An 18,576-nucleotide genomic window follows, 5' to 3' on the forward strand; every position below is an offset into this window, starting at 1 on the left:
AAACTCTGTCTCTACAAAAAAAAAGGGCAAGAAGGACAGAATTTTTTTTTAAATATGTAAAACTAGTGATGGAAGAGATGAAAATAACCGAAAGGGAGTTATTAAAGATGACTTGAAGTACCGTTCCTGGCAGCATACCTTGTTTAATAAAGAAATGTGAATTAAGCATGAGTAGGACTTTATTGAGAATGATTAGCTCATTCTAAGACATACTGACATTGAAGTCAGGCAGAAAATCCAATCGAGTTCAATGCTCAGAGTGGCCTGGGAGGAGGGACACCATTTACTGATACATGGGGTCCAGATGAGCCAGGCAGCCATGTCCAGTCAATGGTGGTATGTTCAGGTTTCTTTTCTGGTTTATTATACAGGGCTTGATCATTTTTTGGTTGCTAATTACAGGGAGCAAATGTTTTGATTCTACCCCATTCAGCTAGATTTGCACGTTCATAGATAGAAATGTGGCAGAATTCACCAGACAGCCAAACACAGCTGGGGCTTTCATGTGGTAATGGGCTGGCTGGTTGTGGAGCCAGTCACCAAAATGTTCCCACACCTACACAGTACCTGATTTCATAAACAACCCCCTGGACGAGCCCACTTCACCTGACCCAGGTCAGAAGGAATATAGTCACCTTCAGGAACGATAATAAGGATATGGTAACAAAAGAAAATAGAAAGAACAGAAAGGAAGGGAAGGAATTAATGAATGAATCACTTAAGCCAGACAGTAGTAATAATATTATATGGAAATGTCCTGGACAAATAAGGGACTCAATTACAATCTCAGAATTCAAAAAAACAAACTTTTTAATATGCAGAGGTAAGTACATCAGCAAAAGTACAGAAAGGGAGGGACGATTAAAAACCCAACTGGACAAGGTGAAGACTTGCCAGCACATACTGGACTTATTTTCAAATTATCGATGGAGAACAAGTCTTTCCTAGTCCATCTCTGGTCATTTTTTTTTTTTTAACCCCATAGAAGTCGACCGCCTGAACAATTACATAGATTTAGAAAAGGAGTGAATCTGACCTATTTTTAACACAGTCAATTCTCCATTATTTCCAGGCTCTCTCAGAGGCTACATACTTCACGCTATTACCTGCCCTTTGGTCATTCCACTGCCCATTATCATCTCCACAGGGAAAAAGAGGTGAATCTGGAATCAATCCATTTAACTATTTATTAGCAGTGCTGGTAAAAGGGGAAGAAATGGAAGAGTGTTCTCTACAATAAAGGCAGCCTAAAATCATTAGGTACTTATCCACACACTCCCCTTAGTACTGAAAATGTGCTAGAAGTTGCTATGCTTTGTTTTCAAATTAGTCATTCTTCGATATTTCCATGTTACAGAAATATATCTAAAGACTTGAGAATCTCTTTCATTCAAAAATAGTAAAGGTGAAATTATGATTTCTTAGAGTTACCCATTAGAAAATTCAAATAGGGAAAGTAGGGGTTAGCAGCTCATCACTTACACCCATCAGTAAGCAATGTCCAATTGTAATAACAGAACCTGCTTTACAGGATTCCTGCAAAGATTTAAATGTGATAACATACACGACTGCATAAGCAACACTCTAAATAAACCTTATCTACCATCGATGTAATTATTGCTATTGTTGTTTTCATATTACTGATCCTGGCTGGTAGAGAATATGGCCTTGCAAATACTCAATGTGATTCAAGATTCAGGAAAGGAGATTATTTCTCAATAGTCTCATAAATTAGTATTTAAAAATCTGGAGTGGTGGTGTAAACAGCTGGATCTAAAGCGTTAGTGGTTTATCAAAATCGTCTCAGGTGTTACACCACATGTTCCCTACTTGCATGGAAAGTAGTATCATCAGCATATAGATAGCCCAATGGGAACAAAGGGCCAAGGAAAGGATATATCAAAATACAATCCATACTCTTCAACGTGTTCAACCACTGAAATTTTTGCTTAAAAAAAGGGGAGCGAGAAATTAGAGTGTGCTTAATGGGTGCTCACACATACATCACTTGCATACACATCCTCTCTGTCCATCAGTTCATAATCCATCACAGAATTATCAAAGTCTTGTTAGAATCATCCTTTGGCCAACGTGAAGGACTGAAAGTCCACCTGCTATAACCGTCATGATCACATTGAATCATGCAAGTTTAGAATGTACTGTAACCTTCCCATGCTCTTTGCTGCTTTCAATATGCAAATCATGAAGTCTACAGTGGATCCTGTTTTGTGAAAATAGTGTCATTAAGGAATTGTTAATATTTCTTGTTATTGAGAAATATTGTTAATATTTCTCTCCCCTCTGGAAAGCTCTGGCTCCTCAGAGATCTCTATCAGGTAATAATGTGCCTAGGATAAAAACACACAAACTTGTTTAAAAAGAGCAGAATATAAAATAGAGAACAAGTGCACGAAGTTTCACAAGTTCTTTGCTTTGCTCTCTTTAATTATGCCAAGGCAGATACACGAAGTAAGTGCTATGAGTTCAATTTCTCATCTGTGGAAAACCACATCTGTGTGAACATCTCCTTTACAACAGTTTTGCTCAATACCAAGACAGGCATATCACGAAGCAGAATTATTTCTTCTTTAAACAGATCTATCCTGAATTGCCTCATGTGTGGTTTAGAGAGCTTGATGCCGATGAGGTTGGGTTAACCAGCAGTCCTCTGCCTTGACAAGTTTAGAGGAAGGCAGAAAGGTAGTGGTTATACTTTTCCATCAGTGAGCAACCAATCTATGGGAATGAAAAAGTACTTCAAAAGGAAGCAGTCTCTCTCACTGCCTTATGAAGATCTTTTTATCTTCCGGGATTGCTCAGTGTAATTACACTTTTATTTACTCAGTTCCATTTATGTAGAACCTGATGCTCTGGGCACCACTGTTACCACTAAGGAGGCAGAATGAATGGGCCAAAGTTCCTGGGGTCTAAACAGACATGTAAACACAAACATCTTACAATGCAACACAAACAGGAAACCAATAAAGACTCAAACCAAACACTGTAGAAACCCAGAGAGAGAGGTGATTAGTTTTGATTGGGAGGAAAAGTTACATCTATGTGGGTCTTAAAGGAAAAGACTTTGCCAAATGGAGAGTGAGCAGGACACACTGTCTTGTAAAGGGTAAACAACACGGGAAAGGCAAAGCACCAAGGGAGCCGCGCCTTTCCACATTTGGAACAAGGCTGTAGGAAATGGGTGCTGGAGAATGAGGTCTGAGCGGTGGTTTGTGATCCAGACTGTCCCGGATCTCACATGACATGACAAGTTTCTTTTTTTTTTTTTCTTTTTATATTTATTTACTTTCTTTCTTTCTTTCTTTTTTTATTAAATCATAGCTGTGTACATTGATATGATCATGGGGCATCATCCACTAGCTTGACATGACAAGTTTCAATGGGCTTCACCCAGACCAGGTGAGGATCCAAGAGGTGGGTGACCACTACAGGACATGACATAATTTTATTTTTAGGAAACTAACTCCAGGGACATCAAAAACAGTACAATGGCTTAGCACACACTGATGGTAGGGAGAAGATACAGGAGACTGCCTAGCTGGAGGGAGGCCAGCCCTGGTGTCTGGCCCGTCTGAAGATCCTTTCCTCCAAGATCAGGGTTAAACTGAGCAGTATTGCCTACATGGTGATAAACACACAAAAAGTACACTTAGAAATTCACAAAGGATTAGGGCCTAGAACCCAGCTGTCTTTTTAACCAGCTCTTCCAGTTAATTCAGATAGATGAGTCAAGTTTCAAAAAAGGGTGACTCTACAGGCTAACCCATCAAACTTCTCTAAGAGCAGGGATGAGGTCTTATTTGAAAAAATATATACCAAATGCCTACCACAAAACATAGCATGGTGCCTGGCACCCAGTAAGGACTCAATCTTTGTTAAATCCTCAGTCACAAGCTCCTGACTCCAACGGATAACAGCCTGGTATTCCTTGGGGGCTCAGAGTTTATTAGAATCGAGTTTTAAATTCCATTGCTGTCAGCACTATTGGACTTGTTCTTTACCTATTTGGATAACAAAATACTTTTTTAAACCATTTCCCAAGGAATTTTAATCTCTCTTACATTTCCTAAAGTAGCAAAACAAAGTTTTATTGTTTTATGTTGGGTTGAACGTTGGTTCAGAAGGTACTTACTAAGATGTTAACAGCTCTAGTGCTTGCTTCTAACTGCTCCAATTTGATTAATTATATGTGTATATATTACATTATATATTATGTGATCTTAACAGGAAAAACTTGTATGTTACCCAGTATGGAGGTCTGGGCTGCGGGACATGCCTAACGTCTTGTTAAATATAACTTTCTTACATCAATAAATTTCTGGGTTCATAAATATTTAGGGAGAGAAAAAAAACAACAAACCTCAACTGTTGAGTAAAATATAGAAATTATACTATGTATATATGCAGTTATAATGATAAATGAAAAATAACTCCAATATCCTATGTTCTGACTAGGACACCTGAGCACTGTATTTGTTTGGAAGCATCTGTAGCAGAAGCAATGAGAAGTTCCTTTACTAACTGAAAATTACCTTCTGAAATAGTATTTCCACACTGAGCTGATACCCCCAAAGCATCACTCTCAAAGCATCACTCTAACATCAGTGTGTACCATTATGCAAGCAAGGTATAATCATTCTGTAAAGACAGAATAAGCATTATGTAAGCATACCAATAATTTACGTGCTAATCTTCTACAATAAAACATTTTCAGGACTCTGTCAAGAGTTATCTGTGAAATGATTTACGTGAAGTAAGTGTTCAATAGCAGAGACGTAAAAACCACAACTCACTGTGCTTGGTATCACGTTCTAGACCCAGGACTCCTTGCAAACTGCAGGCATTGATCATCGGTAGAATTCTATATGGCCAGAAGTTGGGACACATAAGGACAAACTTCTCCATTGCCGCAAAGGCTATGCTTTCAATGAACAAAAAACGTCCAAGTTAGGCAGGACCCAGATGACATCACTGTCTGATTCCCCAAACGGGAGACATGTTCTAATTTCTAGCCTCTCTTCCCTTCCCTAGGCTTTCTCCTATACCATCATCCTATACTACAGACCACTAGCCGTAGTTCATTTAGCCCCTGTGTGAAATACTAACTTCTTTGGTTGTGCTTTTCATGCTTGTTACATGCACAAATAATACAATTTTCTTTTTCAGAAGATCATATTCAATCAAAATGCCTTTGGGATTCCAGGGAAATGGCAAAATTATTGGTAGAAAGTACTTGAGTGAGGGCGCAGGGACAGCCGGCTAGAATACCACAGCGTCTTGCAGAAAATGCCAAGCTGGCCCCAGTCCTTCCAGCCAGCTGGAGAAGATACCAAACTCCCAAGCTTCCCACTTACTAAGCCTTATTTGTTTTATCAAATTCCTCTTTTAAAATGCAAGTATCCTTGGAGGATAATGCTCATTCACACCCTGATGAAAATAAATGAGTTGTGTGCTTAAAAAAAAAAAAAAATGGGCGGCGCCTGTGGCTCAGTCGGTAGGGCGCCGGCCCCATATACCGAGGGTGGCGGGTTCAAACCCGGCCCCGGCTGAACTGCAAACCAAAAAATAGCTGGGCGTTGTGGCGGGCGCCTGTAGTCCCGCTACTCGCTACTCGGGAGGCTGAGGCAAGAGAATCGCTTAAGCCCAGGAGTTGGAGGTTGCTGTGAGTTGTGTGATGCCATGGCACTCTACCGAGGGTGATAAAGTAGGACTCTGTCTCTACAAAAAAAAAGAAAGTAAGGGTAATACAACGGAATCATTACAGTTTCCGAGACAGGCAGATCGACAGTCAGTATTTATTAAGCGCCTACTATGTGCCAGAACAGTTAGACATTTAAGACAGTCATCTCAATCCTCAGAGAAATAACTAGTGAATAGAAAGTATTTTCCCCCATTTGCTATCTGAGGAGACAAAGACTAGAAGATATTTGAAAATGTGGCCAACTTTACAAAATTAACCAGTGGCAAAGTCAGCACTGGAACCCAAGATTATCTCTCTCCAAATGCAGAGCACTCTTCACTAACACTGCACATTCCTGACACACTTAGCCTTGACCGTACATTTCCAGTCACGTATCAAACTGCAATGCAATTACGTTTTGTGTCTCCTTCTCTCCTCACCAGCCTGGGTAGCCTCCAGAGGAGGGATCTTGCCTTACCTAGCTTTCGCGGGTCCAGTCTTAACTCCATGCCTCGTACATGGTTACGGCTAAAAATTATCTCCTGAATCAATGAATAAGCCATCTTTACCATCTGTTGTATACCTGCAGCCTCTACAAAAATATCTCCTTCATAAGGACCAGGCCACGGACACAAAAATGTATTTTCTGATTGTAGTTTGTGCTTTCCTTCACTTACAGGTTTCCTAAGACCTACTTGGGGGGGGGGGAATCTCTAATTAAAAATTGCTTGGTCATCTCATTGCTTCATATTAGAAACATGTAGGCTAAATTAGCACCACCTGACTTCAGAGTATAACAGTATTCCTTGTGCAGAGCACCTGAGATTTTGTGCATTGCAAATATACAAATACATAACTCACTTCCTAGGCATACACCTAGAGATCATTTCTTATTTTATTAGAACTCTTCTGAGTCGTAGCAAACATTTTTCTTTCTTCTAATATTATTATTATCTCTCTCAGAACTACCAGAACAAAAGGTACTCATATTAATTTTGCCAAACTATACAAGTAATCTTTCATGTTAAAATGCAGTACTATAACTATTTACAATGTACTACCATACTGATCAACTTGGAAAAAAAGCAAATGTCAAAACTCTGACAAACAGCAAATCAGAAACAGGAAAGAACATGGTTAAGATACAAACTTCATACTTCAAATCACTGACAGAAATATTCTTCTGACCGAGAATCATAATCTAACCGTAGATTAGATTTTATAAATACACCCTTCACATACGCATGTGTTTTATGAGGCCGTCAAGTAAGCAATGATAAAACAATTAAGAATTACCCTTTACAAATAACTAAATGTAATCAAATTAGCAAAGTGAAATAAACACGCTCACTCTTGAAATATTCAAAGTTAAAAGAACCTCAGATCTGACAATTGTAAAATTACAGCTGAATAAAATATGCAAATAAATTGTAAAGAAATGTTCCACCGGGTTTAGTGACACTAACAGCATCAAAATAAGGCCAAACATAGAAATATATGTTACCTTAAAATATAAATCATGTCTTTTTATTCATAAGTAACGGGTTAAAGAGGTTTGCCCAACCACTAAAAAGGTAAGTCTTTGCACTAGCCTGCCTTATTTGCAAACCAAAATCTTCAAAAAAATAAATCATCGTATATTTTATTAATGATAGTGTTTTAGCAAAAGGTAAGTTGGACAACTAAAGTATAAACCCCTCAAAAAGAAAAACAATCTTACTTCAGGTTCCTAGGCCTATTACTAACTTTTTTTTTTTTCAAAAATGATCCTCAATTCTCAATTTCCAAAGGAACGTTTGACCCCTGAATTCAACTCACCCTAATTATTCTTCATCTTTAAAAAGATACTTGCGTCCAAACAGAAAATACAGAAACAGAGATAACTCATCATTAAATGAATGGAAAGAACAAGGCAGGGACCACCAGACAATTTATTGGGTGGGCAGTAGCACCCACAAGAACAAAAACTCCTAATGGACAGGGCACTCTGTCTTGGTGACCACCTTATTTATATAAAACCTAGTCTACCCTAGCCCAAGACGTTCATGCCATGATAAATGTTACCAATTTGAATAAGGCCTCTTTACGGGAATATAACACCGTATTGTTACGAAGGTATTTTCACACACATTAATCTTATTTGACCCCTCAACAACTCTGCTGAACTCTGCAGAGAGGAAATGAAGTCTCCAAGAGATTAAGTAATTCGTACAAGGTCACATGTAGAATGGAGTGTGCCCACACAAGAATGCAGTTTTCTTTTCTTTCCTCGATTTCTCACTCCTCACTGCAGATAAGGTGCCACATGCCTACGTCATAAAATTATACTCATTCAGAGAAGGCAAATTTGTGATCTAATATAATGTTAGAGAGAGTGAAATGCCATTATTTCAAATTGAAATCTTTGTATGACTCCACCATTTTTTACTATTTTAATTTTAAAAGCCAACTCTGATCATTTGGGGTGGGTTCGTCTAAAATAAAACTCCTCATCTGTAGTGGGAGAATCCTATATCTATTTGATAAAACATAAAATGTGCAGCCTTAACTAGCTCTGATTTATGACTCAGTTTACCGAGTCAGAAGCTAAACAGGTAGGGCTTTCTTGTACCAACTCACAGAAACAGTTGTGAAGAATAAATGAAATCCTCCTATAAGTGAGGGACCGAAAACATAAGGGCCAGGGGTAATTACAGTGGTTACAAATGCATTTTAAAGTCAATCTTTAAAAAAGCTCCCTGGAACCTCTGTGATCAATATTCATCCCCACTATTCCACTAACCTCTCAGTTCTTCTCTATCTAAAATGTATGATGAATATTACAATTCTTGCATTATTTCCTTCTTCTAAGTATTTCAGTCCAAGTTTGAGAGCAAAGTGAGAGAGAGAATGATTACGGAGACTGGATTCTGATGAAAGTGACACCCACAGGCAGCTGGGGCTAAGAGTGACACCAGCATGTGAACCTATTTCAGGACTGATATGCGTCTAATGTTCTCCATTCAGCCACATGACCTCTGTTGACTTCAATGGACAGTGTATTTGTGAACCGATTTTAGGAACCACTGTTCTTTTACTCCCTGCTGAAGGTGGTTTCAATGTTCTGAGGCCTAATAGCATCTGTGAACTTTGAGACCCAGCATTTTTCAGCAGGTTTAAATCCAAAAGCTCTCAGGGTCTTAAAGGGTTCAGATGGAAGATTCTTTTTAGCCATACCTTGAAAGCTCTAAAAAAGAGAACTGAAATATAACAATATGACCTGTGAACTGAGGGGAACAGAAGACCTTTTTCCAAGTTTCTTGCACATGCCCTTAAAAGCAACCTGGGAAGAAAGTGGGGTAAAATATACTCAGTTCTAATAAGCACCTAATGGTTAGCAGTGCCAAAGATTTATTCCGTGAGTGCTTCAAAAAAATGGCTGAGGTCTTTAACTATTAAACTGCCAGAAAAAAAGTATGTCCTTATTAAGTATTGGCAGAATAACTGACCAGTGTTTGAGAATCATGAATGTGGCCTTTTGCCTTTCCAAATTCTACAAGAATATTTCCTTTGACCTTCCCTTGTTACAGATCTGTAACAAGGACACTGCTTTGTTCAGGCGACTCAGGACACATGGAGCTGCCTGCTTCTGCAGAAACACATCCCACATTAAATTAAGTTAGAGGTGGTATTTGAAAAATAAATAAATAATGGAGTTCCAATTCACTGCAAATAGTACAGGAGGCCAGTAACTGGGAAGCCTGCAAGAGAAGGACTTCTTTTAGAAAGATGTTTTACAGGACTTTTTCTGCATCATTAACTCTTCTGGAATCCTGAACATAACATGATGAATTTGCCTAAAAAAGTAGCTACTGTTTAATTTTGAATCACTTCAAAGAGCTACAGTAGAAGAAATCAAAGAAAACCAAAAAGACCAGTAGATGCGAAATTCACCAAGGGGGGAAAAAAAAAAACATGAAGGTTCTAACAGATTTTGAACATGTACTCAAAATACCACTGATTATTTTGCTAATACAGTGTTTTACTGTTCCATGCAACTGAAATAAGTCTCTGTATTCATCAGAATACAGGATATTTTTATTGCAATATTTGTGTCATAGCCCTTAAAAAAGGAACACGTTTAAAGCCTTGAAAAGAATCTCTGTCTTAAAATGGTTCTCAGTGTGTGTGTGCATGTGTGTATGCTCTTATAATCAGCTACTTAATCGAAAGGAGTGTATTACTGAAAAGAGTAAGAAAAAACAGTTCTAATCTCAACATGTAGTTTTAGAAGAAAAACACAACTGCACAAATGCAAAGAAATTTGGAGGCTAGAAAAGGCAAGAAAGTTGCCTGAAGTATTATAATGGTTGTTTAACTTTAATAATAATAATACCTAGTCTTAAAAAAGTCTTTTGCGTAAAACTTGCCCAAGGGAAAAGAAAGAAAACCTCCTAAAAATTCCATCTCCCCAAATACCACTACATCAAAAACCATCTGGAAAATGTCAGATAATGGTAACTGCTCACCAAAGAAATTCAGTAAACTTTGTCTTCAATTAGCATTTAGAATGAACAACTAAAATTGATATTTCTATTAGAAAACCTTCAGAAGACAAACCTGGATTAGGAATCAAATTTTAAATGTCTCCTTAAAAGGACCATCTGTTTATAAACACTCTTCTCACACTCTTTGATCTGTGCCATAAGTTCACAGTCCAACCACAGCTGAATTTAAAGACATACACACTGCTACCATGAAGTCTAGTTACCACATATATATTCTGAGCTGGTCTCAAGTTTCTCTTGTTATGTAAGCACTTAGGAGCAATAAAGGTTCACTTACATTCAGCAGCACTGTGGGTTCTAAAACAATACACTACCTGACTGTACAGTCCTTTCATTGGCAGTGGACAGTTCTAGTGTTTTATTTATTTTGATCACATTATCAATGCTATATGGAACAACCATTTAGTAACTTCTCTACTGGCTCATAATATTTTTATTACTGTTATTAAATATCATTATCCATGCTGAACTCTGTATCAGAAAAATCAAATTAGAAAAATTGAAATATCCAGAGAGAATGAAAGCGGTGGTGGGGTCCCTTCCCCCAACATAATCTGCAGAGTCTAAGGAGAAGAAAAACAATGAGTATTCACTTCTCACAGATAGAGGTCACTAATGGACTGAATTTGAATCACTGTGGCAGAAACCACAAAGTTATTAAAGTAATCTAGTGAAAATGAACTTGAATTGAAATTAAAATAAAGATATCAAAACATGATTATCTTCTGACCTGAACATAAACATTATATCACCTTGACCTTTTTTTGAATCTTCTGAATAGAGGGCAAAACCAAAGGCCCACAGAACCCTTGCTGTTTTTTGTTATTTTTTTTTAACTTGAGACCCCCCCACCCCGAATACTGATGATCACAGAAGCAGCAATTCTTCCTTGTAAAGTCCAAAGCTGAACAGTCAAATAAGATCAGATGCTCACGTTGGGTCTGTGCAGAACAAGGCTCCTGGACTTACACATACTTGAGCCTTTCTTGAAACCTCAGCTTTAAACTGGGAAACTGTAAGGTTGCTTTAAGCAGATATACCTAAATCCTAAATCAAACTCTTCAGCAGGCCAGAATATAAATGTAACAGGCATTAGAGAAGGTTCAAATTAGATCCAGCCAGTCAAAGTCAAACTGGGATATGATCACATCATCTAAAACCAAGCATACAGGAAAAGCCTGAGTGCCTTGGGGACCCCAGGGTAGCCCAGCATGGTATCATTTGGAAATCTACTTTCTTCTGTTAAAAGCGTCCCCTAGATTTTTTAGAATCGCAATGAAACTACTGAACTGTTAAGACCTGGGCATTAAAAAAAAAAAAAAAAAAAAACAGCATTCCTTCTATGCTCGGTATGTAATAGGTTCTGCTACAGTACAACTAGCCCAATTCTTTTTACAATTCCTTGTACCTACTGGCAGAGACATGGAATAATGTTTGAAATTTCATCTTCCAACCTTTTCCAGTCACAGGTACTTGCAACTCAACATGATGGTATGGTGTTGCACTGTCATCCACGATTATTAAAAATTCTTAAATGGTTTAATCCTATCCTGCTTCTGGCTTTTGAGGAGGGAAGGAAAAAAAGTTCTATTTTCAGGAGCAATAATATTGTGGGGAAAGAAGCAACTTTTCATGGTATGTATATTATCTAGATTGATTCTCTTCTAATATGGTGGTCTGTCCCATCACGCATATCCGGCCTGTGTTGCTCAGTGATTAAAATGTAGTAATAATCCAGTTCTAATGCTTCAAGGACTGACCTAAAATTTTAAATTTCACACTGTAACCACCAAATAGATCCCCGGATAAATGCAACCTGAATTCCATTTACCTCAAAATGTTTGGTGGATCCTTTGATGGGAGATTTAATAAGGTCATGCCAGTTAAGTCTACAGACAGTATCAGTGTGACATGGAAGCTAGCCTTCATTTGGCTGGGAGAAGTTAGACATAATAAATTTTTTGCAATAAGCCTGTGAGCGAGTGGACATGCTCCAAAGCGCTCTGAAACCCTTCGTGATTAAAGAGCGAGCCTCCCAGCTGAGTAGGAAGCACTAGCTCCCATTTAGAAGAGGCTTTGCATAGCAAATGCAGCATGTAAAGAAATCTAATCAGCACCTTGCACTCGGCATGAGCATTTACACGGATTTGTGCCTTGCACTTGATTAGCTTACCGTAAGCTTTACAAGAGATTCTCTTCACTAAAATCAATCAAAGCTCTTGGAGGCTGATTTCCATTCACAAGAGAAGGCAGGATGAGTTTCCAGGTGAATAAATAATGATCATGATAAAGATAGCAGCAAACACTAAGCTGCTTAGAAACTCAAAACTCAGTTGGGGGAAAGAGGGCGTCAGGGAGTTGGGGCTGGAATCTTTTTGCTCTAAGAGGAAGCTGCAACTATTTTTCTTGCCCTAAGCAAGGCTGCTGTTCGGGAAACGTGATAGTCTTCTCTCCGCTACCCCCGCCTCAGTGCACACGCGGCCACACACTTCCCAGGCACCAGGGTGGTGCATCAGAACAACGACAAAAATTCGGCCTCTGCAACACCACTAAACGCGCGCGCGCGCACACACGCACACGGATAATCATGGAAAATGCACACCACCAAGAGCTAACATGTCGCCCCTCGCCCCTCGATGAAAATGTGACTTCTAAAGTTCCTATTTTATGACGCCCGAAGGTGAATGGGTTGGGGATGGGGGAAGGACTCTACGGATGTCAAAAAGGAGAAGGATAATTTCTCCCTTTCTCTGGCAATTTTCAGCCCTCCTCCCTAAATTTACTTTCCCGGGCCCCATAAACGAAGCGGGCGAACAGACATTGAGCGCAAATCATTTTTTTAAAATATGCTGGGTAAGGGTGAGAGAGCGAGAAGGCGGAGGTGAGCGAAACACATGAATCATTTCCCTGAATTGAAGAATACTAAAAGAAAGCCCCGGAACTCACATTCCAAATTTCCAAAAAACTACAAGACGAGGCACCAGCTGGGGCTAAGGGTTCTCAATCACTCCCGGTGGGATTCGCCTCCCCGCACAGCTGCCCCGCTAACATGACTTTGATCTGCCAGCTTTTGGTACCCATTCCCGGGTTCTTGAACTTCGCCTTGCTGTTACTTTCCCCGAGACCCCGGGAGCGCCTGGAACACCTCAGGGAGGTAGCAGGAGCCCGGCGTAAGGAGAGGAGAGAGAGGGATTGGGGACGCGTTACCTGCGAAGCTTCCCGAGGTCGCCTTACAGGCCCGGTAGTAATCCCTCTCAACGCCGCGCCCTCCCCTAGATCCAAAGTTTTGCTCGGTCCTCCGGGTGGCGGCGGTGGCGACGGCGGTGGCTGCTGGAGCCGAGCCCTGTCGCCCGCAGCGTCGGGGCTCCGAGGTGCGGAGGCCGGAGCCTCAGAGCGGTGCGCGCCTCCCCGCAGCCGGCTGACGCCCGGGGCCCCCGGTTTCCTCGCTCGCTCTCGCCTACTTCCCCCACGGAACCGCGGCATCCTTTTCCCCAGTCCTCCGCCACCTCCGCCTCCAGGGCTCCGGCATACCACTTTCTCTCGGCTCTGGCCGCCGCGGCCCCCGCCTTCTCTCCGCTCAGCCAAGCTAACAAACCCCTAAAGAAGCGGGGCGAGCGGGGACGGTGGCGGAAAGCCGCCCCGCGGCGGCGGGGCTCCTTGGAGATGAAGGACCCCGGGGGTCGGCGGCAGAGCGAGGATGGCGCTGCTCCAACGCTTGTGTGCTGACTGCGCGGACCCGGCGTGCGGCGCTGCGCGGGGGCGGGCGCGGGGCTCGCTCCGAGTGCTGCGGCCGCCGGGTGCGGGTCTGGAGGCTGTTCCGGACACACTGCTGCTTCAATCCGAGGCGGCCAGGCTAATGTAGGCGCCGCGGCCCCCACCCCTACCCCTCCTGACACCCTCGGGAGATGTTTACAGTAATGAATTCGCGGGATCGCCTCCGCAGCTCCCGCGCTCCTCCTCTCTCTCAGTCCCTCGCGCACTGGCGCGCTCTCCTCCCGGAGCCCTCTTTCTCTCCCTCCCTCCTGGAGTCCCTCCCACTTTTCTGGTTTAAAGAATGCATGGGAGGCGCGGCTGCAACCCAAAGCTTTCCAAGAGGCAAAGTCAGACAGGGCTTTTAACCCTATCCTCTCTGAGGAGAGTTGCAGATCTCCGGGGCTGACACCGCGAATGCCATCCTGACCCAGTGCGCCTTCCATCTCTACACCCTGCTCATGTCCTCCCTTATCTCCATCTTTTAGGGATAATGCCACCAACTGAACCCAGAAAGGCGATTTCCCCATACCTGCCTAATGTACTTTCAGATGGGGGAGGGAAGAATCTATTACTTAAGACATTGAGAAATGATTGAAACGTGAGATTAAAGAGTAACAATATGACAAGCCTCTCAACCAAAATGACGTTATTTCAAATGCAGGCAACCTTGGTGATGTGCCCCCCACACCCCACTCCATCACCAGATCCCTCGTCCTGGACTTCCTTAAATAACTTTAATTGAGGAGATCTAAAGTTGAATATGATTGTTTTAAACATCCCTATCTTCTCCCTTCACCCTGGCTGCTGCTAAAAAAGAGTCTTGTTTAATTTCCTCATCAATTACAGTGCCCAAGCAGAGATTCAGCCTCAAAGATTTAAAAACAGGGCTGACAGCTAAAGAAGCCTAATTTGTATACAGTCAACGTTTCTGCTTCGCAATGTCTTTGCAGAAGTTTAAGAGTAACGTCAGAAAACCAGGTGCTCCTCTCTTTCTGGGGGCTGGAGGAATATTCGGGTTTTCTCATCCCTTTTCATTGCTGCTCCTCCTGCCTCAGTAAGTTGCTGTCCTGTTTTAACAAGTCCGGAGAGAGGCTGAATCTGAACAGAAGAGGGAGAACCAGCCCGCGCCAACGAGCCCGCGCCGAGCGCTGAGCTACTCTGAGACACGCAGCCGCCGGGGTCCGCGACCTGCAACCAGCGAGTTGAAAACTTGACCAAGACTAACTCCCCATGGATGCCCTCAGCTCTTGGGGCCGAAGAATTGGGCTGGAGCCGTACGGAGACCCGCTGGGGATGATTTCCGGATGCACCCCAGGCGCGACCGCACTTGGGTCCTCAGTCAAAACCTGAGTCACTTGGCCACACTTCCTCAATTGTTTTTATTTCCTTTGCATCTCTGTATGTCTACAGCCGACTTGTGTTTGAGCGTCGCCCAAACGAATGTTAAGACCACTTGGAGAAACGACGGGTTTGCCTCCCGAGCCACGCACGGTTCCACCCAGACGCACGCCCTCGCGGGGACGCACGCTGGCACTCTGGCGCGCTCGCGCTCTCTCTCTCTCTCTCTCTCTCACACACACACACACACACACACACACACAACCACACTACGCACAGAGGAGTAGCCGATTAGCGCACGCTGGTCACTGTTCTTACCACATTGTGTAAAGGTAGCTGGGAAAACACGTTGACTTAGATACACATGGCCTATCTTCTCTCCAAACACAGTGTGTGACTAATCTATATCCCGGGGAAGAGAGAGCGCGGCTGGAGGCGCTAATTGGAGGGAACTATGAGTGCCATCTTGCTGGGAGGTTCCGGAGCAAAGCGCCAACGACTACAGTAGCGCTGGCCTTAGCCTGGACCTGCAACTGCAGTGGGCCAGAGCCCGCTAAACTCCAGGAATTTCTCAAGGGGTCCAGTGTGGGTCCAGCCTGCCTCAGTCACTCTCCCTTAAGGTTCCCCTCCCTGATTAGAGTTCGGGCAGCAACTCAGCAACCTTGATCTTAGGCTCGATTACCAATGAGGAGTGACCGCGCCTGCACTAGAAGCTCCGGGGCGAGCCCCATTCTGGTCAGCTCCGCGGAGGGATCTTCCGCGGAGTTCTAGAGGTCTCGCGAAAACCTGAAGGTATCTGGCAAAGCCCTGTTCCAGTCACCCTGGTGGTCTCCTTGCCCCTGCATTCAGCCGGTAGGGGAGTTCTCCGCCTCTCGGTTGCGTCCAAACACGCAGATAAGGGAACGCAATACAGGTTCATCCCTGTATACTCCAAGCGTCTTCGCCACCCTCGCAGGGGCTCTAGGAAGGCGCGTTGGCCCTAGATCAGTGCCCGCCAGCTCCAGGAGGACTAACAAGGTTGGAAATAGACATAGTTTTGAAAAATAAGCACCCTCCTACCCACCTCATCTGTTTAGCTGCGGCTTGAGAAGTAGCTGGTGCCTTTAGATACCACCTTAATAATAACTCCGGTGACATTAACAGCTGATGAGGAGGGGGGCGTTACTCGTGGAAGTTGAGATTCATTCTAGGGAAGTGAGAAACCGGACTCTGACAAAGTTAGGGGTGCTGAAGCCCCCGATTTAAGATTATGCTTGTAGTAGGCAAGCAAATTTGCATTTTAACACAGAGCTCAGTCACGAAACTCCCAAAGAAGATGGATTTGACCTGCAGACAGGCATCTCTAAAGTCAGAGAAAAAGCTAAGCTGCCTATTTTCTTTCTAGGTGAAAGACAAAGCCTAGAAAGACCCCACCCTGATGACCATCCCACGCTGGTTCAAAAAAAAAAATAAAAACAATCTTCCCCTAAAGAGACCGTGGTGCCCGCGCAGCTGTAGCTCCGGCGCTTACCGGAAACTTCGCCAGGCACAGCAGCCCCTTTACCTGACCGCCGTGTCTTCTCGTCAATGGCTCATCCGAATCCGACAGGGTCGGGGAGGTGGAAAGGGAAGAAGCTGGCGCGGCAGGAACGGGGCTCCCGGGGCATGGTATTGTTTTAGGGGTCGCCGTCGAGGTCCTTCCTGCCCATCGTTGAGAACTGCCACCCTGGTCCCGGGGCTCGGTGAACACAGCGGCGGGCGTGGAGGTGCCGCCTCGCCACTGCTGGACCCCTGGGAGTGAGGACCAGAGCACGCTTCCGCGGGAGCGGCCCGGCGCCTTGGCGCGGAGTTTGCGAGCACTGGTGTTATCTCCCAGCCCTGGTTCCTCGGCGGTGACAATGGATGATACCAAACTCGCAAGTGACGGCAACAGATTTGGAACGTACAACTGACTACAAAGTACCCAGCTTGAGAGAGTATGCAGCTTTTCCCCTCCCCCTCCTCTCCCTCCTACTAGGGAGGGAACTAACTTAACCCTGTGTACGCCCTACCCTCCGCCGAGAAGCTGGAATCCGCTGGGAAACCGCAGGCTGCGGCTGCGAGAGGAGCGCTTTGTTCACGTGCGTTTCCAGTGGGTGTGCTGCTGTCTAGGGGCACTCGCGTGGCAGGACGCCAGTGGCGGGCTTCCAGCGTCAGACTCAGGGATGGGAAGGAGCCCTAGCGTTTGTTTCATCCGGAACAGACACAGCCCTCGGAATCTATTTTTTACCTTCAGTTGCCGGATTTATTGAAGTTGCCAGTGAATTTGGTTTTTATTCCTTTCCTCCTCAACCCTCCGCCCCTCCTATTATTTTCCTTCCTAGCTGCGCTTTGAAGATTTCGAACTCATAGCTTTTTCTAGCTAGCTTTTTAACTAGTGTTTGAGAGTTGGAGACAAATTGTGGAGGGCACCCACCCACCCATGCTACATGTAAATGAAACCACAAGAAAAGCTGCCTGCCACCCACCCATCAAGTGCCCGAGTAAGCCTAATGACACATATTCAAATAATTAAGACTAAGACACCACACCGGATACTGGGTGGGAATGTGAGTGGGAAATGGGGAGGGGAGGAATGGGTGTCAGCCTTAGAGAGGAATAAACGGGAGAAACACAAACAAGAATTACAATGCAGAAAAACAAAAAAAAAAATCCAAGTCCCAACATTGAAAGCAGTGGCGGGTCAGCTTTAAGCGCCTACATTTGGATCCTCGATATTTTCTCATATCCTTTGAGGGTGGTGTAAGAGAGAATTCAGGAGCCTCTCTGCCTTGGCTGCCCAAATCTTTGCATTTTGCAAACAGCTTTGACTAATGCTCTGGACTCCCAAGAAGTTAACTGCAGTTGGAGACGAGTCATTCCCTGGACCCGGAATGGAAGCTTACACAAGAGAAAGCTGTCAGCAGAGTGTCTCTGCTGTCACCGTCACACCCAAAGGAACTAAGACATCGCTCAGCGCAAACTCAGATCCACACACCGACATCTTCGACCGACCGATTCCTTCATCCTTCGTCTCCATTCGGACTAAAGAAAAAAAAGAAAAGAAATACTCAAGCCTTTATAAAGCATTCAGAAGATAGCACGGGGATCTTGCTGAAACTGAGTTATTTAAAAAAGAGAAAGTGTTCTTCCACCAGACAGACGTTCTAAATTCTCTTTGCAGCATACCCCAGCCAGTGGGGATCAGTAATAGCCATTTCGAATGCATCTCTGAGTTATGTC

The 18,576-nt window shown here is 43.4% G+C and overlaps 1 protein-coding gene across 2 annotated transcripts in view; it reads right to left on the bottom strand.

Moving 5' to 3' along the window:
- FLRT2 (fibronectin leucine rich transmembrane protein 2) overlaps positions 1 to 17,265 on the bottom strand; it is an 88,574-nt gene extending 71,309 nt beyond the window's left edge. The window contains exon 1 of one of the 2 annotated variants that reach the window (XM_053603022.1): positions 16,880 to 17,265. The gene's annotated coding sequence lies outside the window, so the exon portion shown is untranslated. Of the gene's footprint in view, positions 1 to 13,452; positions 14,193 to 16,879 lie in introns of those variants that run through there. The other variant, XM_053603020.1, reaches the window with a different exon arrangement.
- Between the last annotated feature and the right edge of the window lie 1,311 nt (positions 17,266 to 18,576).

The sequence above is a fragment of the Nycticebus coucang genome, chromosome 9, assembly GCF_027406575.1.
Source record: "Nycticebus coucang isolate mNycCou1 chromosome 9, mNycCou1.pri, whole genome shotgun sequence".
NCBI lineage: Eukaryota > Metazoa > Chordata > Mammalia > Primates > Lorisidae > Nycticebus > Nycticebus coucang.